Genomic DNA, 7,884 nt, shown 5'->3' with positions numbered 1-7,884 from the left:
CCTCTCCCTACTCCTTCCTTCATTCCTTCTCTAGGCAGAAATGCCAGATTCCAGCTACCAATTCCACTGATATGAGGAATACATGCATCCTCTCTCTCCAGAAGGGACACTAAACACACAGTGGTAACTCTACCCCTTCCTGGCACTCCTTCTTTAGATATAGACCAGAGAACCACAATCCTATCCCCATCTAGTCCCACTGATTACTCTCATTCCCCAATTTCTAGGCAGGGAGCTTAGATGGATAGATCCCACTGGAAATGCTGTAAACATTAGTAACTAAAGCAATAAGACTCTGGCAAAATTTAATATTTACGTAGTAGTGTCCCCCATCCCCCATGATAGTATTTAAAATTGTTATTTTGGTGTCATTTGTTGATATGAAAATCTTGTCTCATCTATATTGACTGGGTGTTTGAAGCACTATTACCACAATTTGTCATGTTTTTAGCCAAGTGAATGGTACTTAGTGTTCAGTTTTAGTGCAATTCCGTGTTTATATGAAAATGGAGACCAAGGTTGTCTCAGCTGTGTGAATCATAGGTGAAACTTCTGAGCTGAAGAGCAAACATCCTGTATCCTCAGAAGATGCTTTCTGCCAGTCTTCAGAAATCGGTGGAAAATTCAGTAGGCTCCATAGTGGTCCTTAAGTGTCAGTGGCTAGAGTCACAGTGGGAATGGGTAGTCCTTCATGGGGTTCATTTGCAGAATGCAATACCCTCCTCAAGAAGAGGTGGATCAGGTGGGGGCCAAACTGAGCATGTCTAACTTAAGTTGTAGGCATAGGACCCCATGTGGTTACAGAATATCTTGGTAATTGAGGTAGAAGACTGCATCTGGATGTTCCCTACTTGTGGTTGCAGTTACAAGTCACTACATGGTTTCCAAGCTGAAGCATGTGGGTAATAGATGGCAGGTGGACAGGCAGACTGAGTCTCCAGGAGTCCCATCCTCTTGTTCCTTTTATAGGATGCAGCACAATCCCATATTTGTGTGTTGAGTTGGATTGCTGATACATAGGGAGGCAGACTGGCTCTGGTGGTCCTTAACTGGGGCTCTGGATCACAGAACTTCAAGTGGTCCCAAAGTGGCATTATGAGTGGGGTTGCTTTGGGCATTGGTCCAAAAATACAAAGTTTTATTTCTTGGAAATAGTAACAACCACATTAACTCTTCTGTATGAAATAAGGTATATTTTACAAAGCATGTAAAATATTTTAAAATAAATTGCTAGATTCACTTTTCAAATACTCTCATATCTGTATATCTTTTCAGACTACCATAGAAATAACTTCTTGGCTTAATATTTATTATTTAACAAATAACAAAATAGCTCATTGGGTTAAGGAACTTGCTGCTAAACTTGAAGACCTGAGGGCAATCTACAATACCTATGTGTTGACATTAGAGAATTTTCTCCTACAAGTTGTCTGATGGCCTCCACTCTTGCTCCATGGCACGCACACACGCACACACACACACACACACACACACACACACACACACACACACACTGAATTGAATTTCTTCTTTTATAATTAAAAGAATCATTATAGTGTAGTCACTGGATTTGGGGAAAGGAGAGTAAGAGGACACCAGTGTGGGGGTGGAGGGGTTCAGTGGAGGACAGTGAATGTTAAACAAGAAAAATAGATAAAATGTTATATATGTATAAAATTCTCACCAAAGAATTCATTATTTTGTATGATAATTAAAAATTAAATTCAAAAATTCAATAGAATTTAAAATATGGCACTATTCTGTCCATATAGGTTAGAACATGGGTCATCTCTTTTAGAGACTCAACGGTATAGCCCAAGAGATCCAACTTTGTCCACAGACAATTATTGTTGTCATAGTCTATCATGGGACATTGGTTGTAATACTAGAATCTAGCATATAGAGAACAAAGATATTGTTAATCACTGTGTATTACATAGAATGGCCAACAATGATAAAGAATTACCAAGGCAAAATGACAGTGTGATAGGTGAAAGATTGCTAATATATGAAATAGAACCCACTATATAATTTTATTTTTGATTCCATGCATGGAATCCAAATAATAACTAGAAAAGTAAGGAGACATGATTTTATAAGAGCATATAACAGACAATTTTGATGCAAATTGAAGAAAATATAGGATAATGAACTTTCTATATCATTAGAGAAATGTATCCATTGGAATTTAATAGTGGGATAAAACAAAAAGGAAAGTCAACATGGTGGAAGTAGAGACAATGACAGGAGATGTATGTGTGTTTGTCAGTCATTTGAGGATGAAAATTTATTGAAATATTTTAAGCTGTGAAAACATGAGTTGAACAGATCCTCAGATGTGGAAATTGTCTGCTTTAGAGAATGAGGGTAATTAGTGAAAGGTGGAACTTCTGAAAAGAAACTAATAGATTCCTGGCAGGTACTAAAGCTATAAATTATAATATGAACAATTATCAAGGATTATTTAAAAATACACATTTGACTAACACTGCAAATAACAAGAGCATGTCTTTGGAAACCATGACTCATGAAGTAAGACATTTGATTTTTAGTTTTTAGTAAAAAGGGAAGGAAGAGTGAAAGCCATTTATTTCATCAAAAAATATAGATAAGCACATGAATATATCTTTCCTTTTACTATTTATTCCTCTTCTTATCAGTGACATTGAAATGTCTGATAAATTGAATTGGAAAATGAAAGTATTGTAAAAATTTTTAAAGTATATACATTGTACTGCTTATGAAATAAAATATTTTCTTTTTAAAGATTTACTCTATAAATTTCTACAGCTGTAGTTATCTCCACTCCTGCTCAGACCCGCAGCTGCTCAGACTCAAATAAACATAGAGACACTTATATTATTTAAACTATTTGCCCTAATGGCTCAAGCTTCTTGTTATCTAGTTCTTATATCCTAAATTAACCCATTTTTATTAATCTATAAGTTGCCAAGTGGCTTGTGGCTTGCTGGTACCTCACATCTTGCATCTCATGGTGGCAGCTGACAGTGTCTCCTGACTCAGCCTTCCACCTCCCAGAATTCTTCTCTCTCTTTATCCTGCCTACACTATACATCCTGCCTGACTACTGGCCAATCAGCATTTTATTTATCAATCAATCAGAGCAACACACTCACAGCATCCCCAGCACATTTCTCTCTGTCTCTCTCCTTCTCTCCCTCTCCCTCCCTCTCCTTCCCCCTCTCCTTCTCTCTCTCTCCCTCCCTCACTCTCTCTCTCTTTCTCTCTCCCCTGTGTGTGTGTCTCTGTGTGTCTGTCTGTGTGTCTGTGTGTCTGTCTGTCTGAGTATCTATGTAAATGTATATATGCATGTATGTGCAAGTGCATGCCAGAAAAGGGTGTTAACTCTCTTGGAATTAGAGTTAGAGTTACAGATGCTTGTAAAATGTCTGTCTAGTCATAAGGGTGTGGAGATCTGAACTCTAGACACCATGATTATTCATCAAGCAGTCAGAACGGCTGATCCATCTTTCTAGCCCACTGCTATGTATTGTTTGAAAAATAAGAAGCATGTGATCTGGGACTTATATTATACCATGTAATCTCAACACAGTAAAGGCTGAGGAATGTGGATCACTGACTTTCTTAGTTCAGACTTGGCTTCACAATGAGTGTAAAACTAACCTGGACTACATAGTGTGACATTGCTCCCAAGTATATATATAGCTTGAAAATGACCTTAATTCTGTCTCAGTGGTTATTCTTTGCTCAGAATGTTAAACAGTACATTTGTGAAAAGTGTAAGTTCAGAAAAGCATAATAAATACCAGCAGGAAGACTGTTGTATGGTAATTACAGTGAATTCAAAATAAGATATTTGAAATATCCATTTCTGACTCATGTTTTCCTGCAGTTTGTTTTTGAATCTGGAAATCAATCCTCCATCCACTATTTTCTTGCCACATTGCTTCAAAATTCCAATGCTGTACTAACTTTAATAAATCTCCTATAAGTTCCCAGAATATTTTATGAAATTCATGTAGGAAATTGTTTTATGATCCTTGTAGCATATTATGTTCCTGTTGCTTTTGGCAAAAAGTGCATAAGCCAAATAGTTGAGTGGAAAAAAGATAACTTAAAGGGTTTTTTTATTTAATGTGTTGATAAAGGGAGAAATACATTGTGTGGGTGTAATACTTTATTTTGTTTATTTTATCAGTGGAGTCTTGTGCTATGATAAAGAGGTTAATAGCTCAGAAGAAAGACTTACCTCACATTGGACTGATGTCATTACTGCAGTCAAACTAATCTATTATTGATGACCTGTGATGCATTTTTATTTGTCTCTGTTTCAGCACTTCTGATATGTTGAGAAAGCCTATTGATTCATGCTGCTCTGGCTTTTATGGTAATTTACTAAAAGGGTGCCTTGAAGTAAGCTTGCAGAAGAAATGAACATTTTTCAGTTCTTTCCTAAATGGAATAAAAGAAATATAAAGGGTCTATTTTCTCTGGATGAATTAAAATTTTCATCTAGTTTAGCTTACTATGGGTGGTTAGGGTTCATAGAAAATGGAAAATTGTTAGAAATGGAGTGCATCTTCAATTAACATTTAATGCTAATACTAAGCTGTTGATTTTAAAGAATGTAGGCATTAATCATAAAAAATAAGATTCAAAATAGTTTTTCAAAACCTGTAAAAATTCCCTTTAAGAGGACTTCATGTGTTACCCTCAGGGTTTATTAAGTGGCTTATATTGTAAATCATATTGTGATTAATAATTATCCTATGCTTGTATCAGAAACATCTAAGGAGTGAAAAAATTATCATATTTATCTACCCTGACATTTCATGTAAGTTGGTAATTTGTCAAGACTGACTGAGTTGTTGAGCACAGAGAACACATGTTCCTCATGGGATATCAAATTGAATTCTCATGTGTATTGTACTAGCTTGATTAAATTTGTCTGTTTTTATCTCTGCTACAAAAAAAAGATTACTGAGTTTTATCTTTCCAATGGGAAACTGAAAAAAACAATAATCTCTTCCTAATTTATATGCTTCTTCCAAGGAAAAAAATGAAAAGAAATAGGTTACTTTTAGGCAGCAGATAAGAGAATATTAAACATTGAATAAAATTGATGCTCAGTGAAGAGTAATTTGAAGACTGGATAAACTATCGAGATGAGCAGATTATAGATTAAAGAAGAAATAGTATTGTCTGGTGACAAACAATTGAAGAACAACAAAAAGAGCAAAATTCTATTCATTAGTCTGTACAAGCTCTGTGAATCTTATTGGTATAAATCTAGCCTTTAGCCTTTCTACAAAAAAGAGAAAATCATTGGAGTAACAAAGTATTTCTGGTAACTTACTGAAACAAATTCAGATATGCTTTACAAGTACTGTAGTAATTTTGAACCCTTTAAAACCACTTTAGTTTTAAAGTAAGATGACCTGAAAATTAGGAAGAAATACAGAAAGGGGATAAAACACATTACAATGCTAGAAGTGTTACTTTAGTGGATAATGAAGCTTGTTGATAAAATGTTTTAAAAATGTTTCCTTTATCACAGATAGATTGCATATTTTCATAGGTAACCTATGTATGGTAATATTTTTATACTCATTTGTTGAGAGATTTCATATTTTACTTTTAACTTTCATTTTATGTATATAATTATCAACAATGTAGTTAAGAAATTGATAGTTCATCACAGTCCAGATGATGAAAAATATAAACACATAAAGGTATATGTTAGAAAGTGTCAAGGAGGACATAAGAAAATTTGAGTTAGAACATTATAACACGAATCTTAAATAGTCTTATTGGATATCAGGATGGCTACACGCACTTGTTTCTTAAGACCATTTGATTGGAAAGTCTTTTTCCAGCCTTTTATTCTTAGGTAGTGTCTGTCTTTGAATTTGAGGTGTATTTCTTGTATGCAGCAGAAGGATCGGTACTGCTTTCGTATCCATTCTGTAAGCCTATGTCTTTTTATAGGTGAATTAAGTCCATTGATAAGGGATATTAATGACCAGTGATTGTTCATCCCTGTTATTTTTGGTGGTAGTGTGTGTGTACTTCTCTTCTTTGGGGTTTACTGTTTTGGCTTTATCTATTGCCTGTGTTTTCGAGGGTGTATATCTCTTCCTTCGGTTGGAATTTTCCTTCTAGTGCTTTCTGTAGGGCTGGGTTTGTGGATAGGTATTGTTTAAATCTGGACCAGAGTTGAGTATCTGGGCCCAGCCTGGACCCCATCCCTGGGCACCAGCCACTGCAGGGAAGACCTGCCCAACTTGGCCCCAGGTTCTGGCCACTGGGCAGGTCCCCTTCTAGCCCCACCGGGAAGGATCCCCTTCTCCACCACCACCCCCCCCCGCAGCCCCTGCAATCTCCACGCCCTGCCCCCAAGCCCATCTGTCCAAGACCCCAACCACTTCCTGAAACCTCGAGACTGGCCCCCAGCTCCCATCCTGCCCCCGACTTCCTTTCTGGACCAGAGGTGAGTATCCGGGCCCAGCCCGGACCCCATCTCTTGGCACCAGCCACTCCGGGGAAGACCTGCCCAACTTGGCCCCAGGTTCTGGCCACTGGGCAGTTCCACTTCTAGCTCCACCAGGAAGGATCCCCTTCTCCAAGCCCCGCTGGCAGCCCCTGCTATCTCCACACCGTGCCCCCATGGCCTTCTTCCAGAGAACCCAGCCACTTCCTGGGACATAGAGAATGGCCCTCAGCTTCCATCCTGTCCTGGACGTCCCTTCTGGACCAGAGAGGGCTCCCATCCTGCCCTGGATTTTCCTTCTGGACAAGAGCTCCCATCTTGCCCTGGACTTCCCTTCTGGACAAGAGCTTACATCCTACCTGGGACTTCCTGTCTGAACCAAAGCTCCCATCCTGCCCCAGACTTCCTGTCCAGATAAGAGCTTCCATCCTGCCCGGAAGTTCCCATTTGGACAAGAGAGCTCCCATCTAGCAAAGAGAGAGAGACTTCCTGAATCTGTCAGCTCTGTCTGAACCAACTGTGCTGATAAGACCAAGAACAAACCACAAGGAGATTGTCAGACATCAAGGCAGAAGTACATACAACAAAATGAAGAGAAATACAGCATCACCAGAACCTAGCCTACCTCCAACATCTAGACCTCAACATCAAAAATTGGAAGAAGCAGAAGAAAACAGCCTTATGAATAACATCATGAAGAAGTTAGAGGCTTGTGTAGAGGAAAAGACAAAAAATGAGAAGAACGCTATAAACAACTAGAGGAAAGGGCAAACAAATTAGAAAAAACAATAAAGTCCTGGAAGAAAACAATAAAGTCCTGGAAGAACACAATAAAGTACTGAAAGAAAATCATGAAAAAGCAATGAAACAAATAAAGGAAATAGTCCAAGACTTGAAAAGGGAAATAGAAAAAATGAAGAAGACACAAACAGAGGGAATGATTGAAATAGAAAATCTGAGTAAAAGATCGGGAACTTCAGATGCAAGTATAACCAACAGAATGCAAGACATGGAAGAGAGGGTCTCTGGCATTGAAGATACAGTAGAAAAAATAGATTCATCAGTCAAAGAAAACACTAAAGCCAACAAAATCATGAACCAAAATGTCCAAGAAATTTGGGTCACCATAAAAAGACCAAACCTACGAATTATGAGGATAGAAGATGGTGAAGAATACCAACTCAAAGGCACAGAAAATATATTCAACAAAATCATAGAAGAAAACTTCCCCAACTTAAAGAAGGAAATTCCTACGAAGATACAAGAAGCCTATAGAACACCAAACAGATTAGACCCCCCAAAAAAGTCCCCTCGCCACATAATAATTAAACAACTAAATGTACAGAATAAAGAAAGAATGTTAAGAGCAGCAAAGGAAAAAGGCCAAGTGACCTATAAAGGCAAACCCATCA

The sequence above is a fragment of the Peromyscus maniculatus genome, chromosome X, assembly GCF_049852395.1.
Source record: "Peromyscus maniculatus bairdii isolate BWxNUB_F1_BW_parent chromosome X, HU_Pman_BW_mat_3.1, whole genome shotgun sequence".
Taxonomy (NCBI): domain Eukaryota; kingdom Metazoa; phylum Chordata; class Mammalia; order Rodentia; family Cricetidae; genus Peromyscus; species Peromyscus maniculatus.
This window is presented reverse-complemented; position numbering follows the sequence as displayed.